Source organism: Pinus tabuliformis, chromosome 9 (assembly GCF_031772625.1).
Source record: "Pinus tabuliformis cultivar Carrire ecotype Pingquan chromosome 9, CPIR1, whole genome shotgun sequence".
NCBI classification, from domain to species: Eukaryota; Viridiplantae; Streptophyta; class Pinopsida; order Pinales; family Pinaceae; genus Pinus; species Pinus tabuliformis.
The window spans coordinates 1,572,341,266-1,572,348,993 of NC_142307.1; the positions used below are offsets into that span (position 1 = coordinate 1,572,341,266).

Consider the following 7,728-nt stretch of genomic DNA (forward strand, 5'->3'; position numbering starts at 1 on the left):
ACGTTAATTTTGTATATATTGAAATAAAGTTTATACAACCCCCTATGGGCCTCTATGGGGATTTGGCATTGGAAATGCAGCAGAAGAGATTCCCAATGTCCAGTTCCAACCTCTGACATAGTGCAGCTTTTTATTCTGCCTTCCAATAGTAGAAAAATTTGACAACTTATTTATTTAAATGTCAAACATCAGTTTGAAAGGCGCGGCGAGATCACTGGGGCTACAGGCCATTCTTGATTCGTTTATTTATAATTTCTTCAAATGCTTCCATGGCAGTTAGCGGCAAACAAACAGGAACTATGATCCCTCTACTGTCTGTCTTCGAGGCGGGTGCTAAATATGTGAAGTGTGGCATTGCTGGATAAACAGGACACACATACACAGCTTTTCCCCACCCGAAATCCAACTCTGCTACGGCTCGCGCACCTCTGGAAACGTCTGAAACGATGAAAGAGCCATCCGAGGGACTGAGAGGGCGGCCATTGACCTGCGCCAAATCAGTCATACATCGCATATATTCATCATTCACTCTTCTGTTGCCTTCTTTAATCAAGTTCACAGCGTAAGACAATGGGCGGTGAGTCAGATCCCGGGCTGTTGTCGTAGCGTTGGCGGAGGCAAGTGTGTTGCCATAGTACCCAGCTGGAAGAGCCGGTCGAAATCGATTCCGGGCATTTAATGGAAACATGAATGCCAATTCCTGGTCAGCAGGTATATTGAGAGCCACTGTTCTCGATTGCCACAAGCAAGCCGATATTACTTCAAATGAGGTGGAAAGTTTGAGACCATTTACCTGTCTTTTTAAAGCTGCAAGTTCTTTTGAACCAAAGTAGAACGATTTCAACGTCATTTTCTCTACTGCAGCAGCCCCTGGCACCAATGATTCCTGATATTTATCTTCAAACTCATAGTATTGACGGAGGCCCGGGTAATCTGCCGTAGGCTTGGCTCTGGGTCGAAGGATTTCTCTATCCCAAACTGGAGGAACCTTAGAGCTTGGTGCCCCTCTTGCTATTTCACCAAGAGACTTCAGAAATTGTAAGATTCCAGTGGCGTCAGTGACGCAGTGGTTGAAACTTGAAACGCAACCCTACTACGAAGCCTCCGCATCGGAGCCGCGTTACCTGGCGAAAAAGCAAGTTCAATTCACAAAACTCATGCGTCAAATTTCTGTAAAATTACGAGATATATTTTATTTAATTCAATTGGTAAATAGAATAATGCCTCTAAGCGTCAAAGTCGCTTAGAAATTATACCATGGGTTTGTTCCTAAGTCTGACTTGTAGAGGAGACCCATCTTTTCTTTGTGGGACTTGATTTTATGATTATTATTATTAAAGTTTATAAAAAAAAAAAAAAACATATTTTTATAATTTTATTTTTATGTTTAAAATGTATTAATCTAAGTTGTTTAAAATTTTTTTCTTATTCAATTTTTTGTGATCCATGATACATTAAGCAATTATTTTTTGGTAGAAATCACATAACAAATATTTTTGATTAATAAATTAATATCACAATTTAAATATTATATTTGGTCTTGATGATGAACCACACTTATTAGTTCGAAACTCATTGACCAAAAATTTCGTAATTGTTTAAGATTAAAATATATTTAATACTTATTAAATTTGGAAGATGCCTATTTTGAAATTAAATTTTAATTTAGATATATTCATGATATTTAAAAGAGAAAGTATAGATATGTATATTTTGGAAATTATTAATATTTAGAATTTTTTATAAGAGAAAGTATATATATGTTTCTTGAGGTCTGATAGACCAAAGTTTGGTCTCAGTGAACTTTAACCACCACCACTATGAAATTGAGCTTTAATCTAAATATATTGAAAACACTAAGAGAAAATATATTTTCTCTCCAACCCTTTTAATATCCTAAATATAATGTTTTGGGAATTTTCATATCTGAAATAATATGTTTTTTATAAAAATATTATTAATTTTACAAAATATTATATTTATTTAAATTAAATTATTTAAAAAAATTTAATAAAAAATTATTAAAAAACAATTTTATTTATACTTTTTAAATAAAAAAGAATTAAATATAAGACACATGCGATGTTATACATTTTTAAATAAAAAAGAATTAAAGAGTGGAGGACTTAAATGATGGATTATATTTTTGTGATTTATATTATGAAAAGTAAAGAAAATTTTAAGTAAAAATTATATTATCAAATTTTTAAAATCATATCATTAAAATTTTGTTAACTTAAAAATCACATTATCAAAATTTTATGAGCTAAATTTTTTGAGCTAAAATATACATGTTCCATTGCTTCCTAAAATTTTAAAATATTATATAAAAATTTAAATATCCTAAATTTCCATATAAATATTTAAAAACATCACATTGAAATTTAAATATCCAACTATGCATGCGATTTCATAAACAAATTGAAAATGCCAATGACCAGCCCAAGCTGAAGCAGAAGAATTTGGAAAATGGCAATGACAAACCTGAAATAGAAGAATTGGAGAGTCTGTAATGGTGTCCGATCCTGGAACGTTGTTTATAAACTCAAGAGCACCAGGAGTAGGTGGAGAGAGATCGCCCAAGTCTTCCAAGGAAATATCTGCCTCGGCCTCTACAAGAAGAACTCCTTGACCAGTACAGTCCATTATAAGCTTACCTTTATCATCTGCATTTCTCAGTCTTCCGGCAAAGGGATAGTAATCTACCAGAAGCTTTCCCAAAGCCTCTCCAATAACTTGGACTGGATCATTCCTCCCATGACCATTCATGGAGGAATTGCAGGGGGGTGCATAAAACATAAGTATGTTGACATGAAACCTTAATCCCAATTGATCGTCAATATTGGTAAGATAAAGAGGTTGGGTGGGAGTGGGGCGGTTCGGGGAAACAAGAAGAGGTGGGCGTTTAGTGACTGGAAATTGCCCGGGAGACTCCTTTGGAAATAGTAGAGGAGGAGGCAGCGGGGTTCGAACAGGAGCCACTACTGGAGTTGCTGGTGCCTGTCTCGCTACTGTCCATCCTAATGCAAGAACCGCCATTTAAACACAGACTTGGAAGATTTGTCTGCAAATTAAAACGATAAGAGAGCAATATTGCTATCTGCACAACTTCGTATTATGGTATGCATGGGAAGCCAAATTTATAGATGTTCCTGTGCTTGTTTTGCACAGTGTAATTATAATCAATTGACGGTTTAGTGGAACCGTTGGTCTGGTTGTTGAAACGCTTTATAATGGCGATTTTTTCTAAATTTAGGTAGTCTAAGAATATTCTGGCGTATTTTTCTGTTACATATAATCTCTTCCTGCCTTTCATAAGGTCAATATACGCTTTAACGGCACTGTTGATTTTTTATGGTTCCGGGTGGCAGAGCAGTATTGATTTTATGCGTTTATGAACATGGCAACTTAAAAAGCTAGCAGAGATAATGTCAAAAATAACGGTTCAGGGCGAGTGATAATTACAAATATTTTTGAACGTGGCAAGGCCAACAACCCGGTAAGAATATAGGGGGTGGTAGAGTTGTTTTTTTTTCAAAGTTATTGAAAATTGCAGATATTTGAACAACTTCATAAGAACATAGGGATAAATACAGATTAAATATAAGTCACATAACAACCAATTCACTTTCAAGTAGGTGTACATCATTGTCAATGAGGTGACCGTTTCTTACCTCATAGGTTAACATTTTTAATTTTAATTTTTTAATGATTATTTTTAAATAAATAGGTATTTTTTATTTTGTAAGTTTAGATATTTTTATTAATCTAAAAGTTAACAATAGTGATTATATTTTATTAAAAAAAATTGGCCTTACTCTTATTAGATTTACTGGCCACTAGGTAAATCCCAAACAAATAGTTAATTGCCAAAATGGTATAAGAAACTAAAACTTGAAAGGTCAATTATACTAGAAGTTCAAAATCAAAATACCCCTCACAAACATTAGGCATTAGAGGAGTTGACCAGAGCACAATGATGAAGACCATATCCCAGCGATGGAGGAGGTCTAAAGTCACAGTGTAAGTGCTTTTCCATACGGGCCATCCTTCCTTCAAAGCAGTTCAACTTCTCTTGTATGCGCCGCTTCCCACTTCGAATGCTGGTCAAGCAGTCTTGCATTTGCCACTGATTACGGTAGATCATTCATGAAACTGACAACCGCATTTTGATCATCATGTTGATCCATGCTTAGTTGTTCCAAAAGGTAAGTTACATGATAGCACTAACCATCAAGAGTCTCGAGAGAAGGGGCCTGAACTTCACTTCTAACTAGTTGGGACGAGTGGGGGTCAACCACCTCATCGTGCCCTGGGTCTCCCATCCTTTGAATTTCATGATGACCATGCTCCCCCACCCCCCTTCTCACCCTCCCATGTAATGTGGCATATCTACCTAACATGCAACTGAAATAACCTAGCTCACAACTCTCTTTCCGACGACCCACCGAGTACCAGTTGCAACAAAGCCCTAGATCGTTACATTTTGGTGCTCAAACGATGAGAATGTATGGTTGGAATGGTCTAGGATAATTAGCTAGAACTGGAAGAAAGGGACGAGACCTCCCTGCCTGTACCTCGAACTCCCAAAAGATAACAACACATAATCAACCAAATAAGCCCAAGATCTAATCCAAGTTACAAGCTTCAAGCCCCTAGATTCAACCCTAGAGCCATTAACATGTCATCAAACAAACCCAACAAAGACCAAATATTTCCAGAGATGAAGAAACTCTCCCACCCAAATAATCACAACAATTTTAACTCGAGATGTCCCACATCTAGCTTGAATGGCCTAGGGAATGAATTTCCCCAGCTTTCTCTATAGGAGTTTCTCAAAACACTGCAAGTACACATAAGACACAAAAAGACGATCCCCATAAGAAAAGAGAGTGTCACCAGAATTAACTTTTAAAAACAAACAACCCCGTATATAGAGGAAGCACCCCAAAACTCTACGATCTAAGTAAGGAAATTAGGATAAGAAAATAAAATTCCATACCTCTCAGCAAGCTAGAAAATCCAGGGACAATTCTACCAGGAATTCCAACATCCACTAAGCCCCAAGATGTAGTTCTTCCTCACAAACTTTGTGAGATGAAGCTGAACTAGAGAATACGATTCTAGGGCCCCAAATGTGCGGCCAATAAACCAATGTTCCTCAATTTTTTTCGCCCCAAGCGCCAGAGCTAACTCCTCACATCCCTGCTCCCAATCTCCCATCAGAAAATTCCTTCCAGATCTTGGCCTTCTGCTTTGAGAAAACATGCATGCCTCCAATGACCTTGCATCCCATACCACCTTCAAAACCATGAAGCTCATGTCGAGTACTCCCTAAGTGCTTCACCAACACAATAAACACAAATGTGGTGCCTTCCCTTGAATACATCAACTCACCACAGAAGAGATTTTAATGTTGCACGAGACTAGGCAGTAGCACAGTGCCACACCACCCCTTTTAGTTGTTAAGATGGTTAGTGGAGTGGTAGGCACCCACACCATTCTCAAGGATTTTTTAATCCATCACCCCCATTGAGGAAACCTTGATGTTCTCTAGCATATTATGTATCTAGTTGAACCAGTTGTATATGATCATCAATGACCAAGGGGTTGAATATTTGAGATCTTGTTCCTAATTGCCCCAGTTTGCTAAAATATTTGTTGCTTTATTACCAGTCCTTCTTGAGTGAGAAGTGATAACATATGGGAAGGATAGTAATAATACCTAAATGTGAGTGACCAGAAATTCCAATCTCCAACTTTTAACTACTTTCTTCATTAGAGATCCATGCAATAGTTTTTTCATTGTATCTATTGCGATTCGAGAGTCCCCATCAATATAAAGCTTAGAAAAGCATTCCTCTATTTCTATAATCAACCCTCTTTCTACTGGTTTGAAATTTCGTTAGATTATTAATGGTATACTCACAATAACTTGCATAGATTCGTAAGGCATTTTCCATCTCATCATGAAAAATTCCCTCGTATCCCACTGGTCCTAGGTTTCCTTTATAGGCTTTATCAAAATTTAATTTGACAAAGCCCAGGGGGAGAAGAGGATACCCTTGATTCCTTAGGACGATGTGACTGACTAGTGACTAGTATTTATTGTGAGATTTCCAAGTCCCTCAATATGTGCCCCTCTAAATAATCCATCTTCTAGTCCTTTGCATCCCACAGCTTTGATAGGATAGTCTCTTTCAAATTATTCTTATTGATTTTCCACATAGCCTCCTTTGAATATCTTTGAAAACAATCATGTTTTTCTCCATCGAAACATTCTAGAGTAGAAAGCTCAATATAAAAATCCATCCCCTTTTGACCACCAAACTATTAAAGAGGGATACTCTCCACATCTCTATAGTCTACTACAGGCTATTTGGCATGCTATTTGGGGAGTGATCCAAATGAACAAATAAGGAAAACACTTGATTCCACAATTCTTCCATAAAAGTGCAAGTTTTCAAAATTTTCTCCATTGTTTCCCCCTACTCCTTACAAAGTGGATAGAAGGATGGACCAATGAATCCCTTTTTCTGCAAATGGTCCCATGTCAGTAGCTTTCTCCTCCCAATGATCCATAGTAAGTGGGTACAATTTGGCCAAATTTTTCCCATTCAAATTCTCCTTGAAAGGGGATCTTGATGAATCTCTAGGTGTCCATCCACGATACCATAAGCTTCCTTTACAATAAACATTATCTTCTTTTTATACCATCATACAAGCTTATCTTGATCATGCATCACCTGAATTTTCTTATCTATTAGACAAAGATTTAGCATTAGCCATGCCTACATTGCCAGATCATCAGGCCGGTCTTCCGAGGTTTTCCATTTAAGCCAAGAGGAGTGAGGATTGTATTCAGTCCATAAATATTCCACTTCGGAGGTGCCCAGGGAGTTAGTAAACATCTTGAGGTTCATAAACTCTTCTTTGGATTCCAGGTGTGGAAGTTACTGCTAGGCTTCCTCCCAAAACTGAGCTTTTCTACCATTCCCGACTTCCCAAAAAAAGTGATTATGAATTACCGATTTTCTCTCCTGGGCCAAATTCCAAATGCATGACCCTAAAGGGAAGGAATGAGAATGCAATTTCCCCAGTTACATTCTATGAGGTCTATATTTTATATCCCATATTCACTTCCAAATATCTAAGCCACGTTAAATCCATCTTCACCACAATTCCCCCCCCTAATGCTCTGTTAAGAGTTCAGGGTCTCTCAAACCTAAACCATCATTCAAATTTGGAAGAAACACCTTGTCCCAAGCCACCAAAGCCCACTTACTAGCATGCTTGGTGCCTTGCTATAAAAATATTTTGAATCTAAAGACAATGTCTCTATAAAATGATTTGGGGGCTAGTAAAATTGATATTTGATAAAACCGAGAGGCTTTGTAGGACCAATTTTAACAAAGTGACTCGGCCTGCTAGGTTCATTGCTTGAAAAGTGCAATTATCCAATTGTTTGGTAATCTTACTGATAACCTCCTGCTAACAAGATTTTTTTTTAATTTGTAACCAGTGAGATACCCAAATGTTTAGCTAGGAGGCTTCCCACCTGGAATCCCATGTTTTGAGCTAGATACACCTGCACTATCTATCTGACATTGAAAAATAATATAGTGGAATTTTCCCCATTTATCAATGTACTTGAAGCTTCTTGAAATTGCAAGAGAAGTAGATTAATCATCGTTGTTTCTTGTATAGATGGCTCTCCAAATAACATTA

At 37.1% G+C, this 7,728-nt stretch overlaps 1 pseudogene; it reads right to left on the reverse strand.

The window, feature by feature from the left end:
• Positions 1–220: 220 nt before the first annotated feature.
• LOC149154662 (benzyl alcohol O-benzoyltransferase pseudogene) lies at positions 221–3,039 on the reverse strand (annotated as a pseudogene).
• Between the last annotated feature and the right edge of the window lie 4,689 nt (positions 3,040–7,728).